The following is a 13,412-nucleotide window of genomic DNA, read 5'->3' as shown; positions in this document are numbered from 1 at the left end:
AAGGATGGCAAAGGGACAGCATGGGCAGAGACCCAGGGATGGGAATCAGCATGGCCAGGTTTGGTATGGCTAAAAAGGAGGTGAGGCAAAAGTGTGCCAGCTGGAGAAAAAGAAGCAGAATCCAGATCCTTTGTGGAGCAAAGACTCAAGGAAGAAGGGGTGAGGGGAGAGGGAGAAGAAGGTCTCTCCTGCCTCCAAATCCGCCCTTCCCGTCCCCCTCGCAATTCACACGTACATACACACTCAGGCCTTCATTCCCCTTGCCAGAGGAGCGGGGAGGAGGCGGAGGGGAGGAGGAGCTGAAATGCAACCTATTCATGTTCCCGCGACGTAACACCCCTCATTTTCCATGCTGGGTAAAGACAAAAACCCTTTACAACCTGTTTCTGGAACTTGTCAGCAGCTGCCAAGAGGAGCGTGTTAATTAAACGTCGGCAAAGATGGAAGCCGGAGGCCCCGGCTCTAATTGGACAGTTTGCTTCACCGGATTGAAAAACATTGTGACAAAGAAGGAGGTGCGCGGCAGCTCGGCAGGGGTGCGGCGTGGTGGGGAGGGGAGCGGCGGCTTTGATTTCAGCTGATCCTCACCCCCGCCTCCCTCCCCCTGCAGAGCTGGCCCCGCCCAGCCCAGCCCGACATGCCCACGGAGGGCCTGGGAGGGGCGGCGGCGCGGGAGAAGTATGGCTGGAGGAGATCCCGAAGCCTGACGGCCCTGAGGTCCGGCTGGCAGTCCCGCCCAGTAGTAGGCCCAGACAGGACCAGGCTTTGGGGGCTCTGGGGGGGCCCCTTCCCCTGATGACACGACCCGGGTTCTGGGGATTGTGCAAGGAGGGCACTGAAGGCAAGGGTCCCGTAGTCGCCTCAGGGTAATGTCGAGGTTGCCCTGGGAGCCTAAGCCCAGGCCTCAGCAGGGAGAGAGACCTGGGTCTGGACCCCTGTTACCCAAACTAGCTGTGGGTAATGTGATTGGGGATGAGGTCTTTAAAATGTTGACAACTGGGAGGCTTATACTGGCAGGTTTATCCTGGAGGGCACAGCTGTGACGACGGTTTTCACAGGACCCTGCAGAGCCCAGATTCCAGCAGGGCTGCAGGGGTACACCCAGGGACTGTCCCCACATCTGTTGTTTGGTGGCTGTACCCCAAGTCCCCTCCTGTTTTGACTCACAAATGATGACAGCAGCCATGTATTGAGTGCTGACTATGTGCTGAGCACTGTGCTGACCTTCTAGGCCCTGTTATTTAACCTCCCAGCAGCTCCCAGCATCTCACAGGTGGGGATACTGAGGTCCAGAGAGGATAAGTAACCCGTCCATGGTCACAGTGTTATTAAGGGTGGTGCTAAAGTGACACTGGAGCCCAGGTCCCTCTGATTTCAATGTCCCAACCAGGACCCCATGTTTCCCACTCTCTGGTTCCTGGCCCAGCCAGGAGATGAGGGTCTTCGCCCAGCCAGGAGATGAGGGTCTTCAGGATGGTGTGAGAAAAGAGTGGGGTTCCTAAGTGGAGAATCCTTTCTCAGGGCCTCCAGGTTGAATGGCCTGAAAGATGGGGTGCAACAGCATGGGGCTCACCCCTGAGGGCCCTACACATGTCACCCACCCTTACGTACATGCCCGTCTTGCATCTCTTGGGGTAGGGGTGGTTAGTTAACAAGGCCAGAGCCTCCTCTTCTGTCCCCTTCCGCCTTGGGCCAGTTTTGTCCCCCACCCCACCCTCATCCTGCGCTGCGGTCTAGGAAGGCTCCGATTGGTTTGGGAGGCCAGGCTGGGGCCTGTGAGGGCCAGGAGCAAGTATGGGGAAAGGGGCCATTGTGGCTCAGCTCCGGGGATTAAGAGCTAGAAAGTGGATGTGGAGAGCTGAAGCTGTTGACGGTAGCCCTGCGAGCTGAGTTCCCAGGGGGGGCAACCCAAGCAGCCTGTGCCTGAGCTGTGTCCAAGCTGCCTGCTGGGCCTAATCCCCTGGGAGCTGCAGCCCGAGAAGCCCCAGAAATACAGCTGCTGTGGAGAGAGCGCTGCCCTTGGTGGAGTCGGGTATCTTGCCCTGGATGCTGGGAGTGGCCGCTCTGAGGAGGGATGGGTGGTGAGGAGGCATGCCCATGGGGTGTGAGTGTACGCGTGTGCCCCTGGCCTTGGCAGTGTATCCGAGTGGGACACTCTAAAGATAGGTGACCCGAGATATAAAGAACAAGCTAGTGGTTACCAGTTGGGGTGGGGGGAGGGCAATTTGGGGTGGGCGAGAGGGAAGTACAAACTGTTGGGTGTAAGATAGACTCAAGGATGTATTGTACGATGTGGGGAGTATAGCCAATGTTTTGTAATAACTGTAAATGGAAAGTAACTTTTAAAATTGTATTAAGAAATTACAAAAAAAAAAAAAAGATAGGTGACCCAGTGTGTTAGGGGCAGTGTCAGTCCCCTTGTGTGTCAGGTTTAGGGCCTGTGTTGAGGGGAATGGGGCCTGAAGGCAGCGACTAGGCCAGCTCAGAGGTACTCAGAGGTCCCTGACTAAAGAGGTGAGACATGGTGAGGAAAGAGGCAGCGCCTCCACCAGCAGGCCTGAGTGGGTGCTAAGTGTGTGTGTGTGTGTGTGTGTGTGTGTGTGTGTGTGTGTGTGCACCATCGAGCAGGATGCTTGAGAACGGCCCTTCAGAGGCGGCTGGAGGGGCTCTGCAAGTTGTAATCAGATTAAGGGGGCCAATCACTTAGGGCTCTTGAAAAGGCCACAAGGTTTCTAATCAGCCCTGAGCACCAGGCCCACAAAGCCCAGGAGGAGCTCGGCAGGAGCTGCCCGCGGGCTGCTGTGGGAGCCGGCCGCTTTCTTCCCTCTCTGTCTCTCCTAATTGTGTCAATTTGCTAGCCAAATTGTTTGCTCGAGTGGACAGGGCGCCTTGTGGCCCATTCATGTGGTAATGTGGGAACTGGCAGGCCTCCTGGCTGGGAAAATAGGAGGTACTGGGACCCTTTTCGAGGGAGCAGACAGGCTGGGAGTGTGGGGCACCCAGACCTTGGGAACTCTCCCCTAACTAGTATGGGGCTTTTTCCCATGAATTCTAGAAACTTTCAGCTTGGGTTGTGCTCTGGGATGTCCTTTTTGGCCAGTCAAGATGAAGGATGGGGAAGGAGGCAAGGACGCCATAGAGGACAGAAGAATTGGCCTCCAGTTTCCTTCAGGGTGAAGGTGGGCAGCTTTCTGTGTTTATGCCTGATCCTTTGAGGGTCAGGCTGAGACTTGAGTGGTTTGGAAGCTGGATAGGACCTGGGAGGTGCCGGAGAGATGGAATCCTGAAAGGGTAAGTTGCAGCAGGACGTGGGGATGTGCAGAGACTCAGAAAAAGTTCTTATCAGTTTACTGAGCCTTTATGCAGGCACAAGCCACTGTGTCACTACTTTGTACACAGCAGCTCATTGAGCCTGAGAGAAATCCAGGGAGGTAGGCCCTGGGCTTCCCATTTCACAAAGAAACTGAGGCTCAGATAAGCTAAATGAATTGCCCAAGGTCACACAGCCAGTAGGTGAAGAGCAGAAATTTTGTTTTAAATTAATTTATTTTTAAATTTATTTCTGGCTGCGTTGGGTCTTCGTTCGTGCACGCAGGCTTTCTCTACTGGTGGCAAGCAGGGGCTACCCTTCGTCATGGTGTGTGGGTTTCTCATTGCAGTGGCTTCTCTTGTTGTGGAGCATGGGCTCTAGGCACGCGGGCTTCAGTAGTTGTGGCACATGGGCTCAGTAGTTGTGGCTCCCGGGCTCTAGAGTTCAGGCTCAGTAGTTGTGGCGCATGGGCTTAGTTGCTCCGCGGCATGTGGGATCTTCCCGGATCAGGGCTTGAACCTGTGTCCCCTGCATTGGCAGGCGGATTCTTAACCACTGCGCCACCAGGGAAGCCCCAAGAGCAGAAATTTGAACCCAGGTCTATCTGATCTCTCTGTCCCTTCTGCCCCGGCCCCACCACTGGCGTTCATTCCTTCCTTCAAGCAGCAAACAAGAACTGACAGTCAGCAGGGTTCTGTTTGAGGCATGGAGGATGCAGAGAACTAAGATGACCCCGGAAGTGAAACCGTGCACCTCAGATTGGGACTTGAACCCACGCGGCTGGGACTCGAACCTGGCCAAAACCCACAGTCTTCCAACTGAGATCACACACCTGGTTTCAGGACTTAATGAAGCTCAGGTTCTTGACGTCTCATCGCAGAAGAAATTCAGGGAGAGACAAAATGATAGGTAAGAAGTGGAGTTATTTAGAGAGAAACACACAAGAGTGTGGGCCATCTCAGAAGGTGAGAAAGGCACCAGGGTTTGGGGTTGTCAGTTTTTATAGGGGTGGGTAATTTCATAGGCTAATGAGTGGGAGGAGGATTCTAGCTATTTCAGGAAGGAGGTGGATTTCCAAGAATTGGGCCACCACCCACTTTTTGATACTTATGGTCAGTCTTGGAAATGTCATGGTGCCTGTGGGTGTGTCATTTAGCTTGCTGATGTGTTTCAGTGAGTGTATACTGAGGCTCAAGGTCTACTGGAAGTCGACTTGTCTGCCATCTTGGATCCACTTGGTTCTAATCAGTTTATGTCATGTCCTTGGGCTATGTCATTTCTTCAAATGTTGTGCCCTGCCTCCTTACCTCCTGTTTCAGAAGGGCATGGTCATGGGACCCTTAGCATGGGCACACTGGTGTGAGCTGCAGTCATTCTCTACAGTCAGCACAGAGCTACGGCCACAAAGATGGTCAGACACTGGATGCATTGCTTGGGAGCCATGGTGGACATTAAGAATAGTGACTGTCAACAGTCCAGATACAGATAATTTCCCTGTCCGGGGCCTGCACTGGCTGCATTCTCCTGCCCTCTGGACTACCCTCCCTTCCTCAGGCCCCCCCTTCAGCATGTGAGGACCCCTCCCATCTCCCTTGGGTGTGGCAACCTAACACCTCTGCATCTCAGATGATGGGGCCATGCCCACTCTGGCCACTCCCCGCTGGACCCACCTGGCTTGTTGGTGTCCCTCTGAAAGTGAGGAGTGCCCTCCCCCCACAGATGCTCACAGGGCTACTGCCCACCCCTACCCCCCACCCCCTAGCCACCAGGTGCCTCCTCACTGTTCCATTCAGGGCTGTTAGGATCTGCCCTACCTGGAGCTGTCAGGAGGCTGGGGTGCAGGGTGACACTGGGGGTTGGGGCAGGGAGAGAGATCCAAGGGAGGGTCTGCAGGTACAGCTTGGCACCCCTCACTCCCCAACTGGGAGAAAAGGCCAGAGTCCATGTTTATCCCTGAATGAGATGATGGTCAGAAATCTTCTTAGATCAAATCCAAGTCACTGGGCAGTTGCCATTTGACCTCTACTAGGCCAGGTGCTGGAAGACAGGGGTGCAGGGAAGCCCTGGGCATTCCAACTTCAGGTTCCACAGCCCTATTCAGGAGGCAAGTCTAAAAGCAATGATAAAAAATAATAAAAATAAAAAATAAAAAAATAAAAGCAATGATACAGTAACTGGTCAGGCCAGGAGAGGACTAAAGACCAATAACAACAACACAAAGCACCTACTCTGTGCCAGGCACAGTTCTAGGTACTCTACATATATTAATTCATTTAATCTTTTTTTAAAGATTTATTTATTTTATTTTTATTTTTGGCTGCATTAGGTCTTAGTTGCAGCATGCGGGATCTTTTGTTGTGGCGCGCAGGCTCCAGAGCGTGTGGGCTCTATAGTTTGCAGCATGCAGGCTCTCTCTTTGAGGTGCACGAGCTCAGTAGTTGTGGCTCATGCGCTTAATTGCCCTGCGGCATTTGGGATCTTAGTTCCCTGACCAGGGATCAAACCTGCGTCCCCTGCATTGGAAGGAGGACTCTTTACCACTGGACCACCAGAGAAGTCCCAATTCATTTAATCTTCATAACAATTCTATGAAGGGAGTACGATTATTATCCTCATTTTACCTCATGAAGAAACTGAAGAACAGAGAGGTTGAGTAACTTGCCCAAAGTCACACAGCTAAGTATGTAGCAAAGCTGACATTCAAACTATGGCCCCAGAGGTCTAGCTTTTAATCACACACTTTTAGTCACAGCTAGGCTGTTACCACTCTTAGGTCACTGGAAGAGACAAAGGAAGGGAGGGTTTGAGGATCCTGCATGGGGGAGGGTTATGTGGAGAGGGCTGCTTCAAGCAGATCAGTGATATCTGTCAAGGGCCATAGCCAGCTCCAAGTGACCCTGTGAGGGAGGGAGGAGAGGAGACCATGGAACAATGACCCATCCTCACTCCCCTCCCTCCTGACAAAACCTGCATGGAACCCATGGGTTTGCAGAGACAAACAGGAGAATATTTAACCCAGCTTTCCAGAGGCCATGATGTCTAATCTGTGTCCTGAAGGAAAAATAGGAATTATTCAAGCAAAGTGTTGGGGGTGGAGAAGCCAGCTTCTGGGAGGTGACAGAAGTGGCTCAGGAGTGGTCAGGAGTGGTCAGGCATGCAGCCAGAGTGGAAGGCAGGGGGCTACCCAAGAGCAAGTTTGGATATTATACTAAGGGTACTGAGAACAAGTCATTGAAGAGTTTTAAGCACCAAGAGTGACAGGATCAGGAACAGCATTCTCCACTCCCCCTTGCTGTTCAGGATGCCAACCTCAGGGAATTCATTGAGTTCTAGGAATTAGTCATACAGTTCTGCCTCAGGGCCTTTGCATAGGCCCTTTGCCTAGAGTGTTCTACTCACCCTGCCCCATTGCATTGACTCCCTGTGCACTGCATTTTCTACTCATCCTTAAATTTCAGGAAATATTTCTCAGAGGAACTTTTCCTGAGCCCTAGACCAGGACAGGACCCCTTGTTATATGCCTTTACTGTACTCTGAACTTTTCTTCATAGCATTTACGGAGTCTGTAATGATGTATTTCGTTGTGTGATTAGTTAACTATCAGTTCCCCCCAGTAGATATAAGTCCTATGAGAACAGGAATCCATCTTCCTAGGACTGAACCTGGCACATTGCAGGGGATTGATCAGTACTTGTTAAGTGAATGAATGAATTTTGGCTACACTGGGAGAATGAGGTGGAGAATAGCAAGTAGAGAACAACTATATGTGTAATAAACTATATTCAGTAAACATATATATGTATGTATATATACTATATGGAGACAAACTCTTGAGGTGACCCCCATGACACCCACTTCTTGGTATTCATGCCCATGCAGAATCCCATCTCCTTGAGATTGGGCAGGACCTGTGACTTACATCTAAACAACAGGATACAGCAAAGGTGATAGGATGTATGTGATTACATGTATATGATGATGTGATATAATCACATAAGACTGTAGTACCCAGGAACTTCCCTGGTGGTCCAGTGGTTAAGACTCTGAGCTTCCACTGCAGGGGGCACGGGTCCGATCCTTGGTCAGGGAACTAAGATCTCACATGCTGCATGGCATGGCCAAAAAAAAAAAAAAAAAAAGATTGTAGCACCCATCTTACTAGATTCTCTCACTCCCTTGTTGGTTTTGATAAAGCAGGTGGCCATGTTGCAGCCCACCTGAAAATGGCCTCTAGAAACTGAGGACAGGTGACAGCCAGCAAGAAAATGAACCCTTAATCCTGTACGTGCAAGGAACTGAATTTGGCCAAGTGCTGCATGAACTTGGAAGTGGACCCTTCCCCAGCTGAACCTCCGGATGAGGCCTCAGTCCTGGCCTGCACCTTGATTGCAGGCTTGCAGAGGACCCAGCTAAGCCATGCCAGGATTCCTGACCCACAAAAACTGTGAGATAATATGTGTTGTCTCACACTGCTGCATTTGTGGTAATATTGTTATACAACAATAGACTAGGGCCTTCCATGGTGGCGCAGTGGATAAGAATCCACCTGCCAATGCAGGGGACACAGGTTCGAGCCCTGGTCTGGGAAGATCCCACATGCCTCAGAGCAATGAAGCCCGTGTGCCACAACTACTGAGCCTGCGCCCTAGAGCCCATGAGCCACAACTACTGAAACCCGCGCACCTAGAGCCCGTGCTCCGCAACAATAGAAGCCACCACAATGAGAAGCCCGTGCAACACAACGAAGAGTAGCCCCCACTCTAGAGTAGCCCCCACAACTAGAGAAAGCCCATGCGCAGCAACAAAGACCCAACACAGCCAAAAATAAATAAATAAGTAAATTCATTTTTTAAAAGACCCAAAGCAGCCAAAAATAAAATTAAATCTTAAAAAAACACAATAGATTAAAAATATATATATATATACACATATATGACATAAATTATATATGTAAACACCCACACAATACACGTTAGGCCAAGCATGGTATGCCATCCCCTGACCACAATTTTTGGCCAGATAAGGGCACATGGCACAGGCTAAGCTAGTCAGACTCCTTCCCTGGGATTTTATATATGGAGGCAGGGAAAAGAGGAGTCTTCTCTTTCCTCTAGGCTTGCTCAGATGGTAGGATGCAAGCCTTATGGTTGACAAAATCCATGCTCTCCTCCCACTGCATAGAGGAAGTGCTCCACAGCAGGACAGAATGCAGCTAGCTCACAAAGAGACCTGAGCCACATTGAAAAAGAGACCAATTGACATCATTTGAGTAACAGGACTCTGCCACACCTGAAGCCAGCCCATTCCTAGATTTCCCAGTTGCGTGAACCATTCAATTCCTTCTTTTGCTTCTTTTGGCTCCCCTTATCCACTCTGAGCTCCTGGAGGTCAAAGAATCTGCCAGCTTCCTCACAATATTTCCTATTATGGCCCAGCCCAGAAAGCTTTTCCAGAATAAGTGCAGTAAAAGGTGGCTGGATGGAAGAGGGCTATGTGTCAAGTGCCCAAGAAAGCACTCACTTATATGATCTTATTCAATCATTACTGTATCAGTTATGCAGTTTGGGCTGTGAGTAAAAGAAGACCCCAACAAAAAATGGCTTAAGCCATATGAGGACTTATTAACTCACATAACGAGAGTTCCAGGGATACACCAGGCTGTGGGCATGCTTTCCTGTGATTCTCATGGCTCCTCCCTCCTTGCTATTGGCTCCAACGTCAGGCCAGTATAAAGGTGGCTGCAGCATCGCATGCAGACCCAGCAATGTCCAGGGCAAGAAGAGCAACCATCTACCTTTTCCTTACCTGTCTTTTTTCCCTTCAGTCATCTTTTTAAGTGAAATTTTACACACACATAATTTGATTAAGTTTAGTTTTTGTGTTTTGGGAGGGAAAATTGATGTTATTCTTTATCTTTTACAACTCACACACATCTTGTCCTTTGATCAGTTTCAGTGTATTCTCTAGTAGAGAGAGTCTCTAATTCAGGGGTTCTCAAAGTGTGGTCTGGACCAGCAGCATCACCATCACCTGGGAACCTGTTTGAAACGCAAAATTCTTGAGCCTTCCCTCCCCCAGCCTACAGAAACTCTGCGAGCAGGGCCTGACCGTCTCCAGGTGATCCTGATGCATGCTCAAGTTTGAGACATACTCTCTAATTTATTTAACTATTCCCCTGAGGGTGGACATTGAAGTTGTTTCCAATTTCTTGTTATTAAAACTCATGCTATGATACACCCCTTTATATGTGTTTTTGTGTCCTGTGAGAACACTTCTCTCTCAAAATTTTCTTGGTTAATTTTTCACATTCGCTCTTCCAGATGAACTTTAGAATGTTTCTAAATTCCAATCTCAGTGGTATTGCATTGTATTTATACTTTAATTTAGGAAGGATTGACATCTTGACAGTATTGAGTTTTCCCATCAAATATTGAAATACTACAGAATTTTAAGTATAATTCACATAATTATATGTAATTTAGGCATGCTTTGTTATGATCCCAAATATAACAACTGCAGGAGATATTATTATAATGGTCTCCTTTCCCTGAATTTTATGAAACTAAGAATATAACTGTAAAGGGTCAAGCGTATGATCATCCTATTCTTCTTGGGATAGTCTCATTTCTTATGTTGGCCTCTCAGTTGTGATTCAGTTAAGCCTATGTCTCTTTTGGGGAGCAAAGGAACCTTTCTTAGAAATCACCCCCCCAACAGACTTTTCCCCATGTTTCACTGGCTACAGCAATTTTAAAACATGCCCCGCCCAATTCTTCCATATTCTTCTCATCAAGAGGTGAGGTCTGTGCCCTCCCCTTGAATCTGAGCTTGGTGACTGCTTGCCCAATAGAACAGGACAAAATGACACTGTGCCAGCTTCCAGGCCCAGACCTTAAGAAATGACAGCTTCTCTTTCCTGCCTCTTGGGACCCTTGTTCTGGGAACCCAGCGTCCATGTCTGAAGAAGTCCAAGCCAGGAGGAATGGAGGCCCTTGGCCCACAGGCTAGGCTGAGTGACCGGCCCACAGCCAGCCCCAACTTCCAGCCGTGTGATTGATCCTCTAGCTCCACTCAAACTGCCCAGTTGACACCACATGAAACCTAGATGAGCCATCCCACTGATTCCTGCCCCAATCACAGATGTATTGAGCAAAAGAAATGATTGTTGGGACTTCCCTCGTGGCACAGAGGTTAAGAATCTGCTTGCCAATGCAGGGGACACAGGTTTGAGCCCTGGTCCGGGAAGATCCCACATGCCGCAGAGCAATGAAGCCCGTGCGCCACAACTACTGAGCCTGCGCCCTAGAGCCTGTGAGCCACAACTACTGAGCCCATTCACCTAGATCCCGTGCTCTGTGGCAAGAGAAGCCACTGCAATGAGAAGCCCACACACTGCAACAAAGAGTAGCCCCCGCTCACCGCAACTAGAGAAAGCCCATGCAGCAACAAAGACCAAACATAGCCAAAAATAAATAAAAAAGGAAATGATTGTTGTTGTTTGAAGTGTCAAGGTGGCTTGTTAGGCAGTTGTGTCAATGGTGCAGTATGTTTCAACACCTAAACCAATCACTGACAAGGGAACAAGGACTTAAATCTTCTGGAACCCTCCCCCGGAGGCTAGGACTGGGGCTGGAGCTCAGTTCCCCTTCCCTGAGCCAGGGACAAAATTAGAGTCATTCAAGGACAAAGAAATGCCTGCTGGTGGGTGACCAACAGCATCTGCTGTGGATGTTAGGTCCAGTGAGATGAGGTAACTAGCCCAAGGTCCCACAGCTAGTATGTGTCAGGGCCAGGCTTTGAACTCAGGCTGTCTCCCAGACATCAGGAGCAAGGCTGAAACTATTAGTGCCCATAACCTCTCCTACTCCCCCTCTGAGAATTTCCTCCAGTGTCCTCTGCTCTACAAAGCCTTCCTGGATGCCATTTCCCCATGGACACACCTCCCATATGACACACATCACAGTATATTCTCATTATGTGCCTATACAGCTACCCCCAATAGGATACAATATCCCACAAGGTGGGACCTTTGTTTCTGTCTCCCCCAGGGCATAATGAGGGGCTTGGCAGAGAGGAGGGAATAGGCACAGTGGAGTCTTATCGTTTGTGGGGTTAGAGTCATTACTTAAAGTCAACATCCAGTATAGTCAAAATTACCCCTAGTGGGGGACTTCACTGGTGGTCCCGTGGTTAAGAATCCACCTTCCGGGACTTCCCTGGTGGCGCAGTGGTTTAGAATATGCCTGCCAATACAGGGGACAAAGATCCCATCCCACATGCTGCGGAGCAACTAAGCCCGTGCGCCTCAACTACTGAAGTCCGTGCGCCTAGAGCCCGTGCTCTACAAGAGAAGCCACCGCAATGAGAAGCCTGTGCACAGCAACAAAGAGTAGCGCCCCCCCCCCCCCGCCACAACTAGAGAAAGCCCACATAAAGCAACGAAGACCCAACGCAGCCAAAAAAAAAAAAAAAGAGTTCACTTTCCAATGCAGGGGACATGGGTCCTATCCCTGGTCAAGGAACTAAGATCCTACATGCTTCAGGGCAACTAAGCCGGGGCAACTAAGCTGGGACAACTAAGCCCACGCTCTGCAACTAAGCCCATGCACCACAACTAGAGAGCCCGTGCACCGCAACCACTGAGCCCACACACCACATCTAGAGAGAAGCCCACATGCTGCAACTAAGACCCGAAGCAGCCATAAATAAATAAATAAATTAAATAGTTGAAAAAAAATATTACCCCTGGTGGGCCTTTAAAATTTGCCCAGCAAGTCAGTATACATGGTTTTGCATATACAGCTCTGAACAGTAATATACATGTATAAATGGATGTGCTAATATGTAGGATACAAGAAAGAGTACATTTTCAAATGTATTCAGTATTTTTAATTAAAAATATTTTGAGTGTCTATACACATAATTAAATGCACATGAGATAAACAACACTGTAAATGCTTGATAGAAGAAGATATCAGTAATTAAAGACACAAAGGGATGCGTCTGGCCCATCTTCTCATCTTTCCCCTCAAACGTCTCCCCTGTTGGCCCAGCACTTTGTCTTTCTCTTGTGCCTGAAATTTCCCCACTTGAGTCACTGAGCACCAAGGCACACAGGTCAAGTGTCCCAAAGACCACGGTTATGAGCAGCACACCAGTACCCGATATGTGTTCTAACCTTTCTGGTTGACTATTACCAAGGATTGTAATGAAAGGTCACCTAGCTGACCCCTCGGACACACCAGGAGTCACACCTGGAAGAAGTGTTGTGTGTGCACATGCAAGTGTGTGCGTGCACATGCTTGTGCACTTACGTACATGGGTACTTGTGAAAAGCTGCTTCACTAAAGACCTGGCCCTTCTGTATGTTCCTAAGAGATGCCACCAAGGGGTCCTGCAGGCAGAGCTGGCACGAATGCCAACCCCAGTAGCCCCAGTCCCATGAGCCAAGGGGAGGGAAGGCTAAGGGAACCACTTGTGAATCTGGCTTAGAGGGCTCTGGATTTGAACCCTAGAATGTGCTTGGGGATGTTGCAGGGGAGGAGAATTGTTACTCTTCACTTGATCTCTTCCTATGTTGTCACGGCAAGCATTTTTTCTTTATCATCTTAAAAGCTTAATAACTTTTTTTTTTTTTTTGTGGTACGCGGGCCTCTCACCGTTGTGGCCTCTCCCGTTGCGGAGCACAGGCTCCGGACGCGCAGGCTCAGTGGCCACGGCCCACGGGCCTAGCCGCTCCGTGGCATGTGGGATCTTCCCAGACCAGGGCTCGAACCCGTGTCCCCTGCATCGGCAGGCGGATTCTCAACCACTGCGCCACCAGGGAAGCCCAATAACATTTTTTAAAGGATTTTTTTAAAGAATTTGAAATTTTTGGTCTCATCCTTCCCAAATAAATGTAAACTCCTTTGACAGGTGGGTGGGGCTCCCTATCTGCAGCACCTCCCTGGAGTCCGGTGAGAGCTGCCCTTCTGCCTTTCAGAGCCCTCGGAACATGTCGGCCCTGGACTGGAGTCTGTCAGTGACCAGAGTAGAGATAGTGCCGGCTTCCACTGAGCTTCCAATGCAGGTGTGCATGGCCCCAGGGTTCAGAGCAAAGAGG

At 49.7% G+C, this 13,412-nt stretch overlaps 1 long non-coding RNA gene across 1 annotated transcript in view; it reads right to left on the bottom strand.

The window, feature by feature from the left end:
* Nucleotides 1-3,536: 3,536 nt before the first annotated feature.
* The window catches only part of LOC136793942 (uncharacterized), a 47,138-nt gene continuing 37,262 nt past the window's right edge, over nucleotides 3,537-13,412 (bottom strand). Inside the window, exon 3 of the long non-coding RNA XR_010840041.1 lies at nucleotides 3,537-5,420. This is a non-coding gene — a long non-coding RNA (uncharacterized lncRNA). The remainder of the gene's footprint in view (nucleotides 5,421-13,412) is intronic.

This window comes from Kogia breviceps, chromosome 3 (assembly GCF_026419965.1).
Source record: "Kogia breviceps isolate mKogBre1 chromosome 3, mKogBre1 haplotype 1, whole genome shotgun sequence".
Lineage (NCBI taxonomy): Eukaryota > Metazoa > Chordata > Mammalia > Artiodactyla > Physeteridae > Kogia > Kogia breviceps.
This window is presented reverse-complemented; position numbering and strand designations above follow the sequence as displayed.